This window comes from Cygnus olor, chromosome 9 (genome assembly GCF_009769625.2).
Source record: "Cygnus olor isolate bCygOlo1 chromosome 9, bCygOlo1.pri.v2, whole genome shotgun sequence".
Classification (NCBI taxonomy): Eukaryota; Metazoa; Chordata; class Aves; order Anseriformes; family Anatidae; genus Cygnus; species Cygnus olor.
Window position 1 is genome coordinate 20,352,273 of NC_049177.1, and position 22,558 is coordinate 20,374,830.

At 37.0% G+C, this 22,558-nt stretch overlaps 1 protein-coding gene across 6 annotated transcripts in view; it reads right to left on the minus strand.

Annotated features, from left to right (window-relative positions):
- NAALADL2 (N-acetylated alpha-linked acidic dipeptidase like 2) overlaps nt 1-22,558 on the minus strand; it is a 437,725-nt gene that overhangs the window by 275,349 nt on the left and 139,818 nt on the right. The window contains exon 1 of one of the 6 annotated variants that reach the window (XM_040567012.1): nt 11,175-11,352. The exons of the other annotated variants lie outside the window; for them this stretch is intronic. The gene's annotated coding sequence lies outside the window, so the exon portion shown is untranslated. Of the gene's footprint in view, nt 1-11,174; nt 11,353-22,558 lie in introns of those variants that run through there. 6 annotated transcript variants of the gene reach the window in all.

Genomic DNA, 22,558 nt, shown 5'->3' on the forward strand with positions numbered 1-22,558 from the left:
TCCCCATGACTTCAACAGAATTAGATTAAATTAATGTTTCAGTTGTGCTTAATCTAAATTTCTGTCTTCTAAACTGTAGGCAAATGGTTTCTAATCACTATTTCTGTACCATCTGATGTTAAAGGTTCATCAATTTTGTTTCCCACCAATATGATTAAACTCTTATTCAGGCAAGAAAACACTGTTAGTAAGCAAATCAATTTCTTTTAAAACTCTCTCATGTACTACCAGTTAATAGCTTCTTCAATCAAAATAGTAAAAACATACTGGTCTTGGACTTATTTTCTAGCAAGAAGCTAAGCTTTGTGTGTGATGTTTCTGCCTTCTAATTATGGCTGTCCCAGACTAGCAACATACAGGACATAAATTTGAATTTCTTTCTATACAAATTTCTTTTCTCAAAAAAAAGTCTGCTAGAATCATAAACTGCCACATAGTGCAATTTTAACGTATTTAATGAAGAACAGAATACATTTCTACTTTATAAAATGTAACTCCAATTAATACCACAAATAAAACACCCTATTCTATCATCAAAAAGTCATAAAACATCTGGGTTTAAGAAAAATCTAGCTAAAGAGTCCTATACATAATAGAAATAAAATTCCTTATTGCAGTTCATCATCTTCTACCTACAAAATGATACTGCATTCACACATTAATTACAGATATTAGATATGTAAATTATATCACAATGCCCTGAAAGGCTGGCACACCAAGTGCTGGAAGAACATAAAAACGTTAAATCTGGGAGATCTTTTCTCAGCAAGGTATACTAGCAACACGATAGCATGACATTTTGTCAGCCATTTACCTTCAGCTGTACTTGTGAATCTCCTTCCCCATCAGCACTCCATGGTCTGATGGTGAAAAAGACCTTTGCAGGTTGGGTAATGGGAAAGTAAAGGACTCCTTAAGCTGCATTCAGACAAGTAAACCCACATCACAATGAAGAACGAACTCAGACATTTCAAGATTATTCTTTATGTTGTACGGAGAGAGGAAAAAATTGGTCTTAAAATAAATTAAGTTGGTATGTTCATGTGAGCGCACAGCTTGAGCTTTGGGATATTGACAAGATGACAAGGCTCAAGAACCACTGGGTGTTGGGGCAGTAGTGCTGCACGAACTCCACCAGAGGCAGCCCCCTGTGGGAAGCCAAAGCAGAGGCAGCAGCAGCTCACTAGTGGCTTTGCTGCTGCCAGTTCCTCAGAGGAGTATGATAACGGGGAGCTGACTCCATCACATCAAGTCTCCATCGAACAGAAAGGAGAGAGGAACATGCCTCTCCAGCCAGTTCACCAAGACCCCTCCACATGAGCATCAGGCATGTCATGTCCCTGCTGCACTCCCAAAAGGGCAAGGACTCAGCATTGTCCCGTGTTTTTCTGGGCAATGAGAGTCACCTCTATCCCTCACACTAACACTTCAGTAAAAGGCATTTGTTCTTGAAAACACAAACCACCCACCCTGTCCTGCTTAGCAACAGTCTTCCTTCTCTGTGAAGCATTAATAATACGTTTTTATCTACTTTCAACACCACACCTATATGATAAAATGCTTAATTCCTTTAAAAAATAAACTCTCCCTCTAGCTAGGATAACTTCAGCTGCATGCCAGCAGATGTATGGGTTTGATAGCTGACTGGTCATAAACCATCAAAGGTTTGAATAAATGGTAACGTATCTGTGTGGACTACCAAACCTGCAAAGAAATTCCATGAAAGCTGAGGAAGTGCAAGGAAAGAGGATAAAATACCACAAAGTTTAATACCTGCAGAAAACACTGGCCTGGAAGGAAGCACAAGCTAGCACAATAGATCAGTAGGCAAAATTAGCAGATGTGCAAGAAATGGACCAGATTTCAGAGAAAACCCTTCTTCTGTAAAGGTTTACAGGTGACAATAAAGCTTAGACTGTCACAAACATTTGATAAGCATGTTACAGATGGAATTCAGGACTGGCGGATCCATAACGAAGAACTCCCTGGGGTATCAAACTCCCATTAATGCATCTCCACCTTACCTGGACAAGTCAACCTACATTCATGCTTTCCCCACCACCTGACAAAATCCATCTGCTGCTAGTTTGAATTTTCCTGGTAACAGGTTAAGTATTTATTCCATTCTGTTCCTGACATAAACACTTCCCCAACAGAATTTTCTAGATATAGATCAGTAGCTTCATTGCAAAACTTAACCATGCACTGTTCCCTGAAAACTGCTCAAAACTGTGTTTTAAAAACTGTTCACAGAAGGTAATAAAACATATGTAAAGTCACATAAAACTTCCAATCATTGTTCCAATCATTTTAATACTGAAAAACAACTGTGTTGGAAAGTTGAGCAGCCTTAGCGAACACTACATATGCCCCTCCAGTACCTAATTAGCTGATAATACTCTGGGCGCCTGTAATGTACAATTCAAATGCCTCACTTACCAATGTGTTTAGTATTCTGCAAATAAGTCCTCATACCAATTAAATCCGTTGTTATTATGAAAATGCTTCCATACTGTTGTAATAACACAGGATAATACAGTCAATGCTACTAATCATGAGGTTATTCTTTGAATAATTGCAGGATTTATGAGTAATCATTGCTAAGGATATGCTACCATTCAGTACAGAGTACACACAATCTAATAATACCTTTCAAATAAATCTGATTAATGTTACAGTATCCTTTAAGTGAGGCATGTACAAAAAATCTTCCTAAACCACTAAGAAGCCATATTTTACATTGCAGTAATTCACTGTAGCAGTTCTGCAGTAATTTACAAGCACAGTAATTTACAAGTGTATCCAGACAACAACAATCTATTTCTCTTCTCAATATCTGAAAATATTGCTAACTATCCGTTGTTTTTTTTTTTTGAGAGAAGATTAGTACTTCCATTGCCCCTACAGGCAAATTAGGCTACACCATCTGCTCACCAAAAAGTTTAGGGGCAAACTTCGGGATGAACCTAGATTCCCCATTACATAACCCACAAGAACCTGCAATATGCCACCAAAATGTTTACTGTTACTGTTTATATTTCAGTCTATTCTAAAATTTCTACTGAAGTCTTGTACAGTAGAAATACTTCATTTAACAAAATAATCAAAGATGTTACTTATAAAATGACACAAAGTTATCAATCTTCCAGTATTCAAAAAAAAAAAAAAAGAGGAAACTATAGGGTCACAGACAGCAAGGACCACCTAACGTCAAAAGGATCACATTATGATTTAAAACTTGTAGGAACTTTAAGATAATCAAATAAGACTTCCAAAAGGTAAAAAACCATGACCCTTTACAAAGTACAACTGAACAGTGAAATTAAACAGCACCTAAGAATCTTTAACTCTACCTGGATATAGTATCAGAAAGAATATTTAGAGAATTATTTAATTCGTAACTTATAAAAAAGACATTTAAAGTGACTTTCAAACACACAATTAACCAAATCTGCAAAAGATGGTGTGGCATGAAGGAAATAGATAGATTGGACAACTTCTGGGCAAAGTAGTCCCAAACTTCCTTCGCCTATAGCTAATGCAATACCTGAACTAAAAATATTCCACCAGCCCCAAAGCCTTCAAACCGTCTAGCCTTCACTCAAGGAAACAGCTGAGGTGAGGTTCAAGCAGATCCAGACTCACACAATCTCCTCACCTCCCAAAGAGGAATGCAAGAAGGACTGGCAAAGCTGGTCAAGTGTAATGCAAGTTGAGTTTCAAGACAGCAGCCTGCTTTAGCACCCACCAGGGTAGAATGGAAAGGAAAAAAAAAAAAAAAAAGAGAGAGAAAGTACTGAAAGCGATACCTTAAAGAACAATAGATACACAAAACATTAAGTATTTCCATAAGTAACATCACATGCAAACCTGCAAATCACAATTATTTCTACAGCATGAGACAAACGGATGTAGTATACAGTCCATAATACTTTACAGCCATTTGCTTTTTGGAAAACAGAATTGGGCAAATGTAAGCTTTTTGTAAAAATGCAACCCATTACTTAATGGATGCTAGCCTGATGGCAAAGGACATTATCACTAACTAGTGGACCAGCAGGTGTTTGTTTCAAATCATGCACTTCTGCAGACAAAACGCAAATTTGGATTGTCACATTGTGTACCAGCATTCAAGCTCAAATTAGAGTAACAGATTTTTCTTTCTGAGTTCTCCTACCTCCAAACTAGCACTGCAAGTCAACAGAGTTTTATGCCAACTACAACCCAACCCACCCCACCCAAAGGAGTCCTTATCATCATCATCATGAATTTTGAGTCAAGTTGTTGCCAAAAATCAAGTAACAAAACTATTGTAAGCTGAAAGCCATGTCTTAAGAACACAGCCTTGGTTTCTTTTGACCAATGTTAATGTAATAGCTATATTACACAAAACTGTGCTTTCTGCACATGTGGTGTTTCAGTTAGCATTGAAGCTGCATGTAATCCACAATTCTCAAGGCTTTAAATTACTCATCACCTTAAATTACATACATTGAAGGTGGTTTCTGGAATCAAAATTTTAAAACAAAAGTTACAAATCAAATGAATTTCATGGTGTATTCAATTTCATGGTGGTTCAATGTCACATTCTGAATATAGAATCTATTACATATAAAATATAATAAATGTATATGGAGAAAGAAAAGGAAAAAATCTCAACCACCTGCTACAGATAAACAAATCTGTTTATTTTTCCTTCAGATGACATTGGTTACTCAGGCGAACCACTGTATTAGCAAATCCCTCCAAAAAACAGAAGATTAAATATTCCACAGAGAGATTAATAGTAGGTAAGCTGTTGCTTCTGGTCTCATGCCCAGTGAATGCTTTTATAAAGGAACAAAAATATTACTATGCCAACCATCAGCAAACAACATTGGACTCCACCTCTTCCTTTTTTTTAAAAGCAAATTACCCACACACCAAAAAAAGCATTTACTGATTTTATTATGCCTCAGTCAGATGGACAAAGCTCACCCAACCCAATAGGCATTACCACCAGCAGGTCAAGCCAGGCAATTCCACACTAACAATATTATTCAGCAGCATCCTGTGTAAGTTTATTATAGGAAAGACAAAGGAATCCTTGCATACAGACATACCACTAGACAATTAAAATAGTAAGATAAGACATGAAAAGCTCAAGCTTATCAAAAAAGATTGCTGTTCTCAACAAGTCTCTAGCTGTACTGGAAAATAAATCAAATTCTTATTTCACTGAACCCAAATCACAACAATCACTAAATACATTTTACATAAACTTACATGATGCCTTCATGGGCAACAAGTTACTTCTAAAGAGAAAGAATTCCTACCCAATGTGAGGTCCTTAACTTATGTATTACTTTCCTAATGTTTATTTTCCTCAAATGCTAAAATCTTGTTTTTCTGAATGCTGAAAATTTGTTTTCTGACTGAGAACAGAAGCTTTCCTAAAATTTTCTCACTTACATGCATGCCACACACTCTATACACAATCTGTGGCAGTCTACCAGTTCACTATCTCACTCTTCAGAAATTATAGCATACCAAACGATTTTTTTTAAACTTGTAAAATGGATAAGAAGGTATTTACCAAAATTGTACAAGTACTTTACATATATGAAAAGAATTTATTTAATAAAGCAAATATTTGAAAACGTTAGGTACAAAACCATTTCATTACATTCACGTAGGCACAGAATCATGTTTAGTTTCTTTTTTCCATTTATTTCTTTAACTTCATTAAATAGATACTTTAATATGTGAGAGGAGCAATGGCAATTTCATTAAGCTAAAACAGAAAAGAAGGGCACAGGTATTAAATTGATACAGTTGGAAGACGTGGATTAATAATTTATGACAGACAATCTAATCTTTTACAGGTAAAGTAAGTAAAGATTTGGTCTGAACTTCCTACTGATGTTTCATTAATCTATTTGCCTGCATGTATGTAAAGGGTCCTTTCAGCGTGTGTCACATCCCACAGCAGGTGAATACAGAGCAGCTCTACCTCGGCCTCCCCAGAAACAGTTCCAGTGTTTGGAAGTGATCACTTTATGGAAAGAATCCTCAATAGCCGTATCTCTTCCAAGCACTGAGCACTTGGCTTCATCACCTGCACCTCTGCCTGTCAGCACCTTTACCTCCCCATCCCAAAGTTCAAAGACAATCAACGTTTCTCTGCCTTCAAAGCTGTCACTTTGGAAAGCACCATGGGCAAAATCACAGCTACCGCAGAAGGCTGTTAAACCAGTGAAACATGTGCCTTGCTGGTCATTTGAATTCACGCATAGAAAATGTGCTACAAATAAGAGAAACACCTGTATTAACTTAATCCTAAATTACGTTTATTCATCTGGCATAAAATCGTATTTTTTGCAGCATCTGGGTGTAACCATTAATATTAACTTTAATCTGTATTTGCATTACAGTATCATCCAGAAACATGAGTTACAGACGTAAAATGCCAAATCCATCTTGAAAAAATCTAGCATTGATGTAAGTGCACAGTTTTTGAATACCATGTAGATCTTTAACAGGCACCTATCTGCACTTCAACTATCGCCTTCATATAAGAGCAACCTATTGTATGCAGATAAAATACACAAGCAAGAAGACTAACAAAGTCTGAGAACACAGAAAACCCTCCTTTGGGTTTTGATTAGTTTTGCTTTAATCACAGTAGTTGATAATAATTAAGCCCCCAAAAACTGCATGCCTAAATGACACCCTGCAATTTATTTTGATTACAGAGTTTGTTTTGTCATTTTTAACTCTCCGCTTAATAGGCAAACACAAAACCACACGTCTCCTTGATAACAAATCACGCCCAGCATAATATCCAAAAAAGTCTGTCCAGCCCCAGGACGGTACCGGGCAACCCTCCTGGCACCTCCAGTGGCAGCTGAGCAGCCCCGTCTCCCACCACCCACCTTCTGGGGACAGGTAACTGTCCCCATTGCTGGGCAGGTGACAACAAAGACTTCCCGGACGAGGTTATCAACCCCTTTTTACAGTCAGGCCTGACAAACCTGCACTGACAGATTTGTTTCTTTGTTCCGTTGCCTGAATTCCAGTCAGTTTTGGCACAACCCAAACCCAACCGCTTCAAGTCTTGCACAAAAGACAATTCTCTCTCATTTTTCTTCCTGGTAAGTCTGACATTAGTAGTTTGTACTCCTATGTAGTGAATGATAGCTGATGAATATCTCCCTAACTGCAGTTTGTGAAACTGCATCATGGAAGGCACCTATTATTGATGGCACAATACATTATAATGGAATTTTAGAGAGATCTTATGGATTTCTTCCTCCCGTTCACCTACCAGCATTATTTCAGAGAGAGGTTTAAGCAAGAGTCAACCTGGCTTTTGTTTTAATCCCTCAACTATGACAATATAATTAAGCTGTGAATGATATATCAAAGCGCCATACACAAAGATGAATTGACAGGAGTAATTTTTACTACTCAAAAGCCTTCAGTTTCATATATCATAATATCCTGTAAAGCAAGCCCACTGACATCTGCTTGACTGTAAAAGCAATAGCTCGGTATAAACCTCAAGTCATCCTTCAAACAGGCATATGTGCTCTCCCTGCTTATTACTAGTACTATGTGCATTGATAAGCTGAAACCTGCATTAATTTATTTCTTTATTAACTGCTTACTGCAAATCTAAGGGCAGAACTTGCCATATTCTTGCATGGCAGTGTTTCATACGAGTGCTCTGCTTAAATTCTTTCAAACATTTTATCATCTTGACAGATATTTTGCTTTGCCTTTTTTTTTTTTTCCCTTTTGAAGGTGTTTAAGAAAATTTAACATATCTGATTAGAATACAGATGGGTCTCCTCCTTTTTCTTTCCTCTCCCCCAACTGCCTCCCAACGAGAATTTTTTAAAAGAGATGACTTGAATACAAACTCCTATTTTTCTCACATTTTAAATCTGCTTTTGAATCTTTTTCAGGCCTGGAATTGATCTTAGCTCTGTACAAGTGGGAACTTCATTCACAGCTAAGATCCTAAGGCACTACTGCAACGCAATTATCATCATCATTACCATCAGTATCAGCCCAATCAATCTGAATTTGTGCTTCTAATGAGGTGATGTCTTGAGGCAGTCAGTGTTCACTTTTCTGTTTTGTTTTTAAATACGCATTCTTTGCAGCAAATAAATTAAAAAGTTTATCAAACTAAGATTAGTATTTAGAGAGCAACTATGAACATTCTGACTATAGCAAAAAATTATCAAGAAAAGCAGATTAACCTAATTCATTTGGGGGGTGAAATCTGTTTGTTGGGTTAGGAGATATGTCTTGGCCAAGAGGCAATTTGCTTACATCTTTGGATTCTTCTATTGAAGAACAAAATAATATCCCTGAGAAATATATATATATATATATATATATATATATATATATATATACACACAGAAAAGATTAAATACTCTCCCACGCAAACAGTATGTAGAAGGAACACATACTATTTAAGGGGCTGTTTTGGCAAAACTGAAATTCAGGACATTTGTTTTCTGCACATTTCTGTGCAATTCACTACAATAAATCTCCATGCCTTCTTAAGGGAACACCAGGGACAATTCTTTCCAGGCCAACAGATGCAAGAGAACTTCCAACTAGGAAAAAAAAAAAACACCACAAAAAAAAACTTAATTTGCTTGTCTGATAAAATACACTGCCACAGAAGTCCCTATTGTGAATAATTATCACTCAATCACATGAATTTTTCCTGTGAATATGAGTGGCTTTAAAATGATAGACTCATTTTCAGCTGTGTGTTTCCAACTATTTGTATTAGAAAGCGACCATTCCTAGGGCAAAGCATATAAAGAAAAGTGAAGGTGAAAACTTTTTCATTATCTTAGAAGACAGCCTATTACCTATATCACTTTCTCAGATACCCATCCATCCACACCTAATGAGTCCTATGATTTAGTCAGAACACATTCATAAAAATGATTCATAGTTGTTATGCAGCCACTTGATGTTAATAGCAAAGCTGATGTCTTAAATCACAGCTGTTTCCCTATGATAGCTAAGGGGCAAAGCGACACTTTCAAAAACAGAGGAAAGAATATATTAGGGCAACTTTATGAAAGCAACATTTAGAAGAAAAATGTGAAGCAAAACACCAGGGTCAAAAGTGCTACAACCAAATCACTAAATACCATTAGAGTCTGCATACCTAAAAAGTAGGTATATTTTAATGCAAGTTTTGTTTGATTACAGTATACAGGATTTTACAGAACTGCATCCTCTTTAACCCTACTTGGATGCAATTTGATTCAGAAACAGTCAATGGCAAACTCTGGAGCTTTAAATGATATTGTTGCTTTTGAGTCAGAAAAGAAGAAACATGTAAAACTGATGTTACAAAAAAAAACAAGACAGTCTCAAGACAGATCTAAGTCTCTTAATAAATTCATAAATTAAAAGACGCTGCACCATGAAGATTTCATTATTGAAAAATGGGTGTTCTTTAACTAGAACCAACAACCACTGACATTTTGCTCACTTTCAGCAGGACTCAGTAAGTTTGCCTTACTAATTGCTGTTAAAAAGATCTAAATTAATCCAATAGGATTTCTGAGGAAGCAGTGTTTGAGCTTTGACTTTGTAAAGCAGTAGTCTGGTTTCTGCCTCTATTGTTCTGGCCAGTAATTTTAACAACAGAAATGCTAAGCCCAAGTTCCCATTACCAGCCAGATGGTATTTTTAACAACTTATGAAACAACTGCCAAGCTGGAAAAAAATATGGAGATGAGAACAAGATGTGCATACACCCTAGCAAAGTAAAATAATTACATAGATTAAGTAGGTCAAGTACAGGTATTTCTTTCTTTTAAGACGATCCAAAAAGGTATGAAAAAGTTGCATGTGAAGGCATGCTCCACAAGAATTCATGACTGCAAACAGGCCTGCCTTACTCAAATCGAGAGAGGCAAAACCGAAACCACCTACCCTAAGGAGCTTCCACTGGAAAGCCGGTCTTATTTCATAACTTGCTCGCAGGAAAGCTGCTGCGGAATAACAGGAGTGACTGACGAGCACGTCACACAACTACATCTTTGTGATATTTTTGTCAGGTGATTTAAAAGAAGGAGGCTGGATTGGATAGGAAATTATTTTCTTTATTACTGCCGTCTACTATTTTGCATCATAAGAAACTGCTATTCAAAAGCCATGAATATGGCAGTTGCTGCTTTCCTTACACTTTTTCCTCCCAGTTGAGTTCTGAAGTTTTCTAATAGTATTTAGATTTGCAATGTCATTTTCAATACAGAGCTAAGCATGTATATCCAAAAAAAAATAAAAAGGTGAGAAGATGTCAAGAACCACTCCGTTAAAAAAAGGACCCTTCAATTTCAGAGGTGGGGGGGTGGGGGCAAAGGATTTTTTAAAAGAAAAAAAAGAAAAAAAGATACTTTAAAGAAAGAAGAGCAGACAACTCTTTCAGATTTGTGCATCAGTTTGGGTAGTGATTTTTGGAGGAGGAAGTAGGGAAAGCGACGTGAACATACTTGTAGATTTCTCCCAGCTGCTACATGCACATAGATTTCCATTTTATTTTAGTTTTGACTCTTCAGGCACTAGGAATCTTCCAACCTTGTGAAACTTGCATTATTTTATTCCTATTTTTAAAAAGAGAACTTCGCAAGAGAAAAACCAGAATTTGAATCCCCATGGCTCAAGCAGGCCATCAGAGGAACCATGCATTTCAGTAAGTGTTGAAACATAAGGTTTATAATGAGAAACTGATTCTAAATCCTAAGAAATCTGATGTTTTTTTTTCCCTTAACTTCCCACATGGCTCAGTAAAGGTGCTTCAGCACGCAAGGCCAATAAAGCCCGTAGAAAGATCTGTTTCACATGCACACGTGCATACACGGACCCACCGAACTTGCGCCCAAACCCCAGGGAAAGGTTAAGCAGGAGTCCAGGCACGTGAACATCTTGCTACAACCAAGTGTTAATCTGACATGCGAGCCCCAGAGTGGGAAAACCGACACTCCCAAAGGCCTCAGGAAAGGAACAAATATGAAACTGTGTGTGGGAAAACCTCTGTCCTCTTTACTTCACTACTCCATCACATGCCACCTTCTCTCTGAAGCAAAGCTAGAAATGGAGACTTAGCTTTCACACCTTGAGCAGACTAAAAATTCACTCCCCCCTACCTGTGAGCAGCACAGAGACATGGCTGTACAGGGCGTTTCTGTTCTCGCAGGCAGGCTGCTGTGCCACGCCGGGGTGGGAGTCTCCATACACGTCAAGTCTTCGATGTGCTGGCAATCCTGGCTCAAAGCCTCCAGATGAATGAAGGACATGAGCTTACTCATGGGACTACGTACAAAATAAAAATGTACGGCTACCAATGGCTGATAAGCTCTCTCTACTCACTTCTCCACCCAAATATCAATCTGTGTGGATTACGAAACTGTAAGCACAGTTAAAGACCATGACACAGTCTTCTATGCATCTGGGCTGAACTGTGGCACTACGAATGCAGAAGGAAACAGATCAGAGCAAGCAAACTACCAAGAAAAACATATCATTGTTAAATTAATGGAATTTGGGAGTATCACGGAAAGTTCCTGAAGTTTTTGCCTTTTTATAGTAGCATGTTTCTAATTTACTTTTTTTTATACTAATAAACATCGGATTACACAACTATTAGTCTAGTTGAAAATGCACTAAAGCTCACCAAATCTGTCTCTAATTATTATGATTCATGGTCCAAAATGATTAGCTTCTCAAATTCACAACCTAAATCAACCGGTATAGAAAGAAGGGTATTTTTTCTTGGTAAAGAGGGTCTTCAGTCTTTTTAGTTAATGAAATCCTGAGTAGTCCATTCAGTACTATTACATTCTAATTCACCATAACTACCTATTTACATAGATTTGCATAGATTATGCTGCTACTAAGTATTTTTTTGAGATTAATTATGTTTAAACTGCACTTTAGCCTAGTCTCATGCTTAGTTTAATAATGTAGAAATGGACCTTCAAGAGTTGAGTACTACCTGTGGCCCTATTGTTTTTCTCACTGCTTCTTGAGCATATATTATATAGTTTCCTCTATTGCTACCCCTATTATCCACCAATACTCATTTTAAAGGACAAGTTCTCCATTTAATATCTAAAGCTGATAAAAAAAGACTCCTAACGTTTCAAAGATATATCACCAAATTAAGTATACATTAGCTAAAACACAGGAATTGTAATTCCCCGTTATTTCTATGATTACTACTCCTATGTCTGTTACTTTACAGTGATTTTAAAGAATATTAAAGAAAGCTGATCACACAAACTAAGTTAATTATATAGTTTGCAAGCAAGAGAGACTATAAGAGTAGTTTTATCAAATCCACAAGGGAAGTATAAAGTATTTTTAGCTTTAACAACCCTAGATATGGATTTATAGATGTGCAGTTTTACCCAACAATGTCTGAAAACAATTGCCAAATCTGAGCTAAAGCCAACTCACAAACACAATTGGAATGAACTACTGGAAATAAGATCTTCCCTCATCCTTACCATTCTCAAAACCCTAAAAAAAGCTTCACCCACAGCTTGAACAAGGCATCTACTTTAAGGACTAAATCTACTACATTACTTTGCAAAGAGGCAGTCGATGTACTCCACAGGCATCGAGATGCAATAATATGGGTTGAGAGGCAAAGAAAGCCCTTCAATAATGCTGAAATGATTGGCAGTTTCCTTCAGTGTCTAAACTGAAACTCTGGCATCTGCTCTTCTACATAAGGATTGATAGCTCTAGCTCAGTGTACCTTCACTAGCAGTGCTTTTCTCCAAGATCTCTAATCAGTAAAGCTTTTATTCATCACCCCCCAAACTAAAAACAGCCCTGCATGAACACAATGAGAAAGTTCCCCACAGCTGCAGGGAGTCTTGGGGATTGCTCATTAAGAATTAGCCTTTGACATGTATTGATATGGTCAATGCCATAGGGAAGAAACGTGTCTCAAGACTTGCAGAGGGCATTGACATCTCTTCTCTTTTGCCATCTCCATTGTCCACTCCTAGGATGGCTTGAAAACTACGTAACGTGCTTCTACTGCAAATAACCAGAACAATGGCCTTGCTTTCTTGCTCTTTCCTTATGGCATTATAATATGTACTACAGTTTTAGCATTTGGTCTTCTACTATAGGTCTTGCGTTTGTATTGAGAGTTTTTTGTGGGCTATATGTAAGGTAGATTCCACTTACATGGTGTTCCCTTTAAGTCTTATTTTCTGATTGGTAATAAATTAAATGTAACACTATTTGTATTAAAAAGGCCCTCTGACACAGGATTGAAAAGAAAATATAAAAGTTGTATTTTCAAATACGGATTGAAAAGCTAACAGAACCTACAACACTATTGGTGGAGAACTTGCTTCCACTTGAAAATTCCCCCTACAAATTTCAAATTACATACCCAGTTTAGACAAGTTTGTGTTCAGTACTTCTGTCATCATCTGAGTTAATAACATGCATTTTTTAATACATGCGGATAACCAAGACAGAAAAGATTAAAAGAGAAAGTCGATAGCTAAAACAACTGGTTTGGCAGCCGCATGGGAGAAACAGGAGTGGTTTAACCACCAAATTCTCACACATCAGTCTGGGAATGCCCTGCAGAGGACTAACTAGGACACACTACTGGCTGATGTGTGGGAAACCTAAGTCTAACAGTGTTTCAACATGAGAGGTACATTTGAATATTCTTCAAAGTCATTGTGAAAGTTATGACAAACCCACTGGAATCTGTTTGGAAAGTTATTGGGAAATGGCAAATTACTCATAGCTGCATGGTTTTGCTTCTGTTGTCATTGCTTGAAATGCTAGAACTTGTAAGTACCATGAAAAATCTCAAAAACTTTTTGAGACTATAAAAACTTACCAAATCCGCTATTTCACAGTGATCATCTCCCTCGTTTTGAAACGTGAAGATGAAAAGTGAGAAAACCTCCTAAGAATTGCACCATCTCCAGAACCAGAAAAAGATACCCAGAAAAAGATACATATCCTAAAATTCAAAATGACTCGATATTGTGTTTTACAGGTTCCTGAGTTGCAGTGGGGAGGGACAGGGACATTGCTGCTAGCATTGGAAAGCATCCAACATATAATGCTGTAATTAAGCCTCATGTAACTGGCTCAGATATTTAACTCTCTCATTTTCTGAGCAACTCATTCAACAGAATGTAACTCTAACACTTTTTCTGTGGGGAAAGAGGTAAAAAGGAAAGTGCCAATTTTAGCTAAATGTAATTGGTCTTTACTTTCCTTTTTTCCAAAACTATGGTTTTCTTTCCCTTTCTGTAACAGCAAAACGTGGAAGAAAATTTTAATCACTTCTGTGACACTTCTACTAGTCTTTTTATTTACTTATCCTGAACTAGTAAGAAATTCACATCACACTGAAGGGATAAAACTACTTGAATTTCATCCACTTTCAAGTCTCAACAAGAAATTTCATACAACTCTACCCATTTGAAGTGACCTTGCAAAGTCTCAAGTCCTATTGATATATTTCTTAGCTCAAAATGAACTGGCACAAACAGTCCCACTCTCAGATACCCTGAAGACAAATAATAATAATAATAATTTGCTCCTGTGCACATACCAGATAAACATAATTTGTGAAAGCATTCATGAGCACAAGATTTCCCAAGGCTTCATATGACACAAGTTCATAAAACATTTAAGCCTAGTAGTGTGCATATATATATATATAAAATTTTATTTTTTACATCAAAACCATTCACCTTTCTTCTGTTACTGTGAATTTTCATTAAGTGAACAATATTTAAAGGTGTAAAAACAGCTTTAGAAGTAGCTGACTAGGAGAAGGTAATCTCCAGTTAGAAGTAATCTCTCCATTTGCTCTGTTAAGGCTTTTGTACTAATGACACGTTGAGAAGACAAGGATATCATATACTTCTCTTGGAATGCTAATGGTGGCTGCCAAAAAAAAGACGACCCAAGGTTTTATTAACCCATGGTTAATAAATAATTAAATAGAGGTGATCTGGAATATGAATAAAAAACAATACAAAACCTGAGAAACCTATTTACATGAATACAATTTAGAATCATTAATTTAGTAATCACCAGAATCCTCTTCACTTCCCAATCTTTCGTCCTTATTTTGGTGCCATGATAAAATGCTATCAACAAACAAGGATATATTATAAATGCATTGCTGTGGTTTGCACCATCTTTCAATCTCACTCCTCTGTCTATAATGCAAGCAATTCAGGGGAAACTGCACAAAGTCCCACTGGGTTTTATTTCTCTTTGTGAACAGAAAACATACATCAACACTGGATTCCCAAAACTTTTCATATGAAGTTCTCACTGACTGTAAAAAAAAAAAGATCTGATATAATAAAGATATAGCCTATAGGGTTCACAACCAATATGCTCAAACGATGTTACTGCAAATGTCCATGTTTTGTACAGAACATGAAAATACAGGGCCCGTTTTGTTCTCACATCTGGTAGCCAATTAAGACACATTCAAGACACTAGAAACTGCTGTGACAAAATCTAGGAGCAACAAAACTTTGAAGATTCAGAATCTGTTCATATTGAGAAAAGTCAGTCAGTGTAAACGTTATTTAAAATATACATATACACTTCTAAATTCACATTAGACAACTGCACCACCCATGTGCTCACAGCTGAACACTGAGAATTGAAACTGACTTCTGCAAATTTAATCACTTCGTAAACGTGATCTTTGTGCACCCTGAATTTATAGGCATCTACTTATGAAGAGAGTCGTCTTATACTATTCCCTTCATCCAACATCGTATTCAGTATCAGTTTTAGAACACCTTCCTTTAGAACACCTGTGTTTCCCTAAATCAAGAGAAAAGGAAACAGCACCAAAACAGACTACCCAAAAACTTTCAGTTGGACTAAGTCTGCAAGTCTCCATACAGATATGGTACTACAAAAATGACAATCTTTGAGATAAAAGTTGGTTAGATGCAAGAAGTGCAAGATTAAAAGACCTAGTGGAGAATAAGAAATAGCAGCTTCACGTAGCCCTGTTGGTGCTTGTAACCTACATTTCACAAGAGCTCATAGCTTCCCCTGTACGAAGGAACTGGTTCTTAGAGACTTTCATTTTAAGAAGTCACCCCCAATTGAGTCTGCTCTCTTGAGAAACTAGTTATAAATTAATGTAATATAAGAGCATTTTAAAAATAATAATAATTAAAAAACAACAACAAAAAGGTCACCTTATGATATCAAATAGTTTTTTACCTATTCAAAAATCTAGGACACTGAAGACCAAAGTTGATAAAGCCACAAAACCCCTCATTTGCAGGTATCTCTGCCTCTCCATGCACAACCCTCTCCAGGTTCTCTATGTACACAGGTGGCCCCACGACTCTATGCTAGATTGTGTTCCACCCTGAGCTGCAGCTGGAGGATACAGGACATCTGCAATGTCGTTTATAATGCAATTTCTCACCCAGTTAACGAGGAGTAAAAATTTATCAAAGGAATAAATCATTTTTATTTTTAAATTAAGGCTTCCACACGTACTGCTGGTACAATTGAGAAGAAGTCCTGCTGAGCGCTTATGGTCACCCTTCCTAATCGTAGGTCTTCAAAACACTGAATAGGGCACTTACTTCCCCTCTCCACCGCCACAAATAGTGCATTATTAATATTTTCTAAGAAAATATTACTTTTCACTGGTTCTTCAGAAAATAATAATTTTCACAGAAAAGCATTCTAAAAGCCTCACTATAAGGTTACAGAATCTGGGGAAACTGCTTGTTTCCTAAGTAAGTGTTATCATGCTTGAGCATTCAGCTCTTCGAGGGGCCCTCCCTCCCTTCACTTTCTGTTGTCTTGTGGGGGAAAAAAAATAAAGGAGGAAAGTGATGTGGAGTGAGAGAGAAACATTTCCTGTGCATCTCTAATTACAAGCATCACTATCCTCAAACAGAGGTTTAATTGGCCTGATTCTTATTTTAGCCTAGTCAGTTCACTCATATTTAACAATTACTGAAAGACATTACACTGTTGGTCTTGAAATTATTTTTAGACACCATTACAAGTCTGGCCCTAGCAAAAATTCTTAATTCAATTTGTCATGAACAGAGTAACGAGTACATTCAAGAAAGAAAGGCTCAGCAGTGACAAAAACAGAAGGAAAAGCAAAAACTTGTCAAGAAAGACTAAAACCAAAAGCTCATACAACACTGCCGACAATGAGAAGATGCTCAGTGAGTGCTGCTCCGGCTGTTCAGATCTGATATGTCTCTCCAGCAACATTGAGGCTACTGTGCACCGTCAGATTGGGAGAAATTAGAAGAAGCTGACCTACCATTGACTGTTTTCTAGGTTACTCCTCTACAACACTGGATAAATCCAAAAGGACAGTACCAAACTGCAACATTATAAACCAATAGGAGAAATAAGAAATAACATGGCTTATGAAGCATCAGGTACAGCCAACACAAACCAGCTTTGGAGAAAATTAAATGTAGAAATGAAAACTTCCTCCTAAATGCAACAATACCAACTTTCCAGAGTTAAGGTACAAAAAAGCTATTCTATAGAAGTTCTGACTGCTAGAGAAAGCAAATGAGAAAGAGAGAAAAAACAAATGCACACACAAATCTTACCACAATCTGCATAACGGTGATAACCTCTGTCATAATGGCAAAAGATGGAAGACTGAAGCAGAATAAATATAAATATAAAAGCATAAATATAAATATCAGAAAGCACAACGCTCTACACAGCATACTGAAATGCTATACTTTACAAGAGTATTAGAAAAATGCTTATTTTAGTAAAAGACTTGTGTGCTGTAAAACGTTGCTATAACGGACATTAGTAGAATTGAATGCTGTAATGCTAAAAATTTCCAACAGAGGCAGCCTTTTGGTTCAAAATTGATTCAATACATTATTAAAAACATTTGAGAAACTTAGCTTCCTGTTCTTGTGGTTAGTATTAAAATCTGTAGACAAATGAAAAATATGTATATGCAATTGTTAAGAAAAAAGTTTTACCTTTATGCTCCTGGAGAGTTTTATGGTGTTTTTGTTTGTTTGTTTTTTTAATTATTATTTTTAGGTGAATTTAAAACAACTTTAGAACTACAGAGGACATCTTGAATCCCATGAAAACAGTCAGACTTTCCAAAAGATGACTAAGTTTCTACAAATTATTGAGAATTTTTGTACAGCAAAAATATATATGATATCGAAAAAGCTTTCAATCCAAGAATTGCAACTTTGTGGTGGGGATTCTTTCCAAGGAAGAATTAAAATACAAACAAACAAAAAAAACTTTCCAGTTCTGGGAAGTATTGTTCCAGTATTGTTTTAGTTTTAAGATAAAGCTTCTGAGGAAATTTATAAAACCTGGACAAAAAAAAAAAAGGATAAAATTTCTCTCTCCAAAGACTTGCAACATTCAGTGGCAAGGCTGGTTGCAATTTAAGTTCAGAATTCCTCACCATTCGATTTCATCTCTAGAATGGCAAAGTAATTATCTCTAAAACCTGAATTCACCACAACTACATGGAAGTTGGACCAATTTCTCGGTGATGAGTGGATGAAAGATGTAAATGCAGTAAATTAAATTCAGGTCTGCATACAGTTATGGTACTACTTATCCTATCTCTATGTAAGTGTCTTAGAATGAGATCTTAGGATGTAAAAACACCACAAACTTTTGAAGTGTGTTTTACTTGATAAAACTGACATTTTTTTTTAATTGTAGTTTGCTGCTTTCCCTCTATATTGTTATCAGCAAGCACTTTTTATTTCATGTTTAGTTGTACTGATAAAGTCATGTATTCGTATTTTTATTCCTTCAGTTAATGGCATTTCACATGCTTCAAAGTGACAAATAAAAAACCCTGACTTTTCTAAACCTAGTGGTTATCTCTTAATTTGTGCAAATGAAACAACCAAGAGTACTATTGCATTCTGCAAGAAATTCCCCTGAAGTTTAATGGGGAGATTTTTAACCACCATACTTGAAAAGGCACTGCTTGGTCTCATCGTGAAGGAGGTAGCTGAAATGACAGCATTCTCAAAGTACAAGGGACACATCTCTGCCCAAAACACAGGCTTGTCAATACTGTTAACTGTGTGCACAAAGAGGCTTTATTTGAGGGATGTGTGTTCAAGGGAGAGGGGAGGACAACGGAAGGGGAAAAAAAGGCAAATCAAACCCAGAGAAGCAGAGTCAAGGATACAGCCAGAATCAGCCTACAAAGAAAGTTTTTTTTTTGTTTGAGTACACTGAACAATGGTTTGAACTGTAAGCAAATATATACTGCTTACATTCTCAAAAAAGATATTACATACTTATTACATAAACGAGACATCCCACGGGATTAAAAAATTACTCCTTTTAGAAAAAACTCACATTTTGGATGGATTTTTGACCAAAACCAGATGAAAACTTTTACGACTTTGTTATATAGGAATTTTCTGAAAATAATTGTTGTTTTTTTAATTCAAAAAAGTCAAAATTTCTAAACAAATAAACAGGCAAAGATGCCTGAATCTCTAAGCAAGACAAGAAAAGCTAGAAACTACGTTACACTTTACAATTAATTATTAATACAGAGTAGCATTTAATATACTTCCTTTGATGTTTGGCTGTATGGGAAAATACAAGTGATTGAAAGCCTCAGGTAATGGCAGCTAGCAGGCGGTTTAGCCCGAGGAGCTGGAATCAGGAAGACTTAACTATTTTCATTATTATTTCTTTGTAAAAGATCAGAAGACAACGTCTTAAGTTAACACAATGCAACTTCAAAGTACAGATATGGATATGCTGAGAATGAAAAACACAGTGAAGAACCTGAGCGATCGACAATAGGGCAGCACCTTTTAAACAATACCAGGCTGGAGCCCGGTTGGGATGACACTTATGAGAAAGCTCTCAGGATTCATTCAAAATTCAATCAAAGATGGTTAAGCCCCAAAAATTAAAGGTAACGTAATTATTTTCATGACATACATAATGCTACTTTTCTGTACATGAATGGAAAATACCTAAGAGTTTAATACCATCTGCACTGATGTGTATTCTAAAACAGAATGAATGTTTGTGACCAATACATATAATTTAAAATAATTTTAGAATTTTGAAAATTCATTGAGGGAGTTATTTCTACAAAATGAGTTAGAGAAGACCACGTTACATATGACAGACATTTCTTGAAACCTGCACTGGAAAGCATAGTTATGTTTCCCCATAACAGTGAGCTACTGCATGGATGACGAAATAGCTCCCACGTACTGAGGGAACCAATGTGACTGAATTTCCAAGGAGGCTTTACTGTAGCTTTTAGTAACTATTTCATTAATATTTATCTTTGTCTAAACTCTGACAACCACTGTTATTTCCTCAGCTTCTAGTTACAAGGAAAATTCTTTAAAACGGTACTAGGCTTGAAAATAATCCTGTACAGGCTGTGATGTGTCAAATTAAATTCTTTTTCGTATTTCTGTTCTCTATCATTTTCACATTTAAAGAGAAGAACTTCACTTTCGGCAGCAGAAGTGTGAGGGATTGAGTGGTTCTTGACTTCCCAGTCAAATTTTCACTGGTAGTAAAAGTGCAGTCTCTGGCCAGCAACAAGTGCACAGGGCCCAAATCTAAGGGCAACATCAGAAGGTTAAGTTGAATGGTTAAACATTTAATTAAATTAGCTTCTTGCTGCTTGCAGGCATTTCTTTCAGCTGCACTGTCACTGAAATTTAGAAGTTGTAATATCAATACTTATGTAATTTTAATGTGACTGATGAGATGAACAAATTTACTTCTCCGTCCCCGCGTGGCCTTCTCCCCTCACGCACAGGCCTGTCAGCCGGGAGCGCCGCGACTCAGCCGCCATACCTGGGGCTGCTGCAGCAGCTCCCGAGGAAGCACACTTATCAGAAGTGAAGCTGGCAAGGAACGTGGTCAAAAACAGATTCAGAGGCTGATCAGATATTCTTTTTTATGCCTTTCCTCTGGGGTGCAGTAACCCAGCAGCAGTCAGGCATCTTTATATATGGTTTTCAAGTATGCAATAGTGGGAAAAAAAAATAAATAAAATGCCATGCAACCCACACCACGCAGTGACGAGATGGATTTCAAATAGCTACTTGCCATCTGGATTAAATTCGTCCTTTGTAAGTTTGAAAAAACATTTGATTCACTGAATGCTTGCAGTGATTACTAGGTTGACTTACCTGGGCCTGAATGCCCTGAGAATATCCAGCCCTTCTGATTTCACTGCAATGCTGGGCCGCTGGCTATTGCTGGGGGTGCTGAGCGCAACACAAAATCAAACCAAAAAAAAACAATACTTCCTGACAGAAGATAACCTGTATGTTAGTTTAGTCCCTATTGCTAACCCAGGAAAATGCCTGTCAAGCTGCCAAAAGTAAGCGTCCAGGTAGTTGTTCCTATATGGCTCATGAAAGTTCAAATGCTCTGCAAGTGATGTGGCCTTTGTATGAAGAAGTCTGCTCTAATACTAAAGTGTAGTTACGTATAAGCCCAGTGTGAAATTGAAGAGAAATACCAGGACACAACAGGGATGAAAAGTGACAGAGAACCTTTAAAAATAAATGCAGATTTCTCCATCCAAAAGCAAATAACAAAATGGATCAAATACACGTCAAAAAAAAAAACAAAAAACCTACCAAGCAACGACTTGTACAAGACAAGCACAAAGAAGAGTACAAAAACCTGAACCAATCTTACTGCCTGTGTTCTTCAGATAGCATCTGAAACCCTTCAGGATTCCTCTGCAAACAGATTAGGAATTACTCTGTTTTGTGAGGCTCCCTGCTAGTTCTACTATCAATCTCTTCTTTCGCCTTTGTATTTTTCCTCTCTCCTTCCTAGTAGAGGTAGCTACCTAACTACACATAGCCAAGGCACACAAAATCACAATAGCACTACGGTAGGCCAGCGATACTTTTTCATGATGTTGTCTATAAAAGCGGAGTCCCTTTTATTCACAATGACACTAAAAAGCAAACCAGCCTTTGGTTTACTCTCTTAGCAGTAGTTTTCATTATAAATTCTTAAGTGCTGGCTGATGCTATTGGCTTTAAAGATCCTGTTCCCCACGTTGTCTCTGTGCAGTTTATATGTCTGCTTTGGATTACACTGATTTACTAATAGACTGAAACACTGGATTATACACTCTGCTGGATACTTTCAACATTAAGCAGAGTAATTGATAAAGAGACTGTGCCTGTTGGGCTGATTTTTCCAGGATCTGTTCTTTTCTAGGAACATACATCAATTCAAGTCAGCCCGCACAAAGAAAGAAAAGAAAGGAAACGGGAAAAAGCATCCTTCTGAAATGGCTGTTTGCTGCTGCAGAAAGGCAGGAGGAAGCAGCAGCGGGAGCACGGACGTGACTGGCAGCAGAGACCTGGTCCATGCTCACTGCCGTGCTGTCAGTGGGAATGCTCGGGTAACATCCACTGCAGCCAAGCACAGGTGCCCGGCACTGCTCCCAAGGAAACAGGAAAGAGCAACTGCCCTGTCC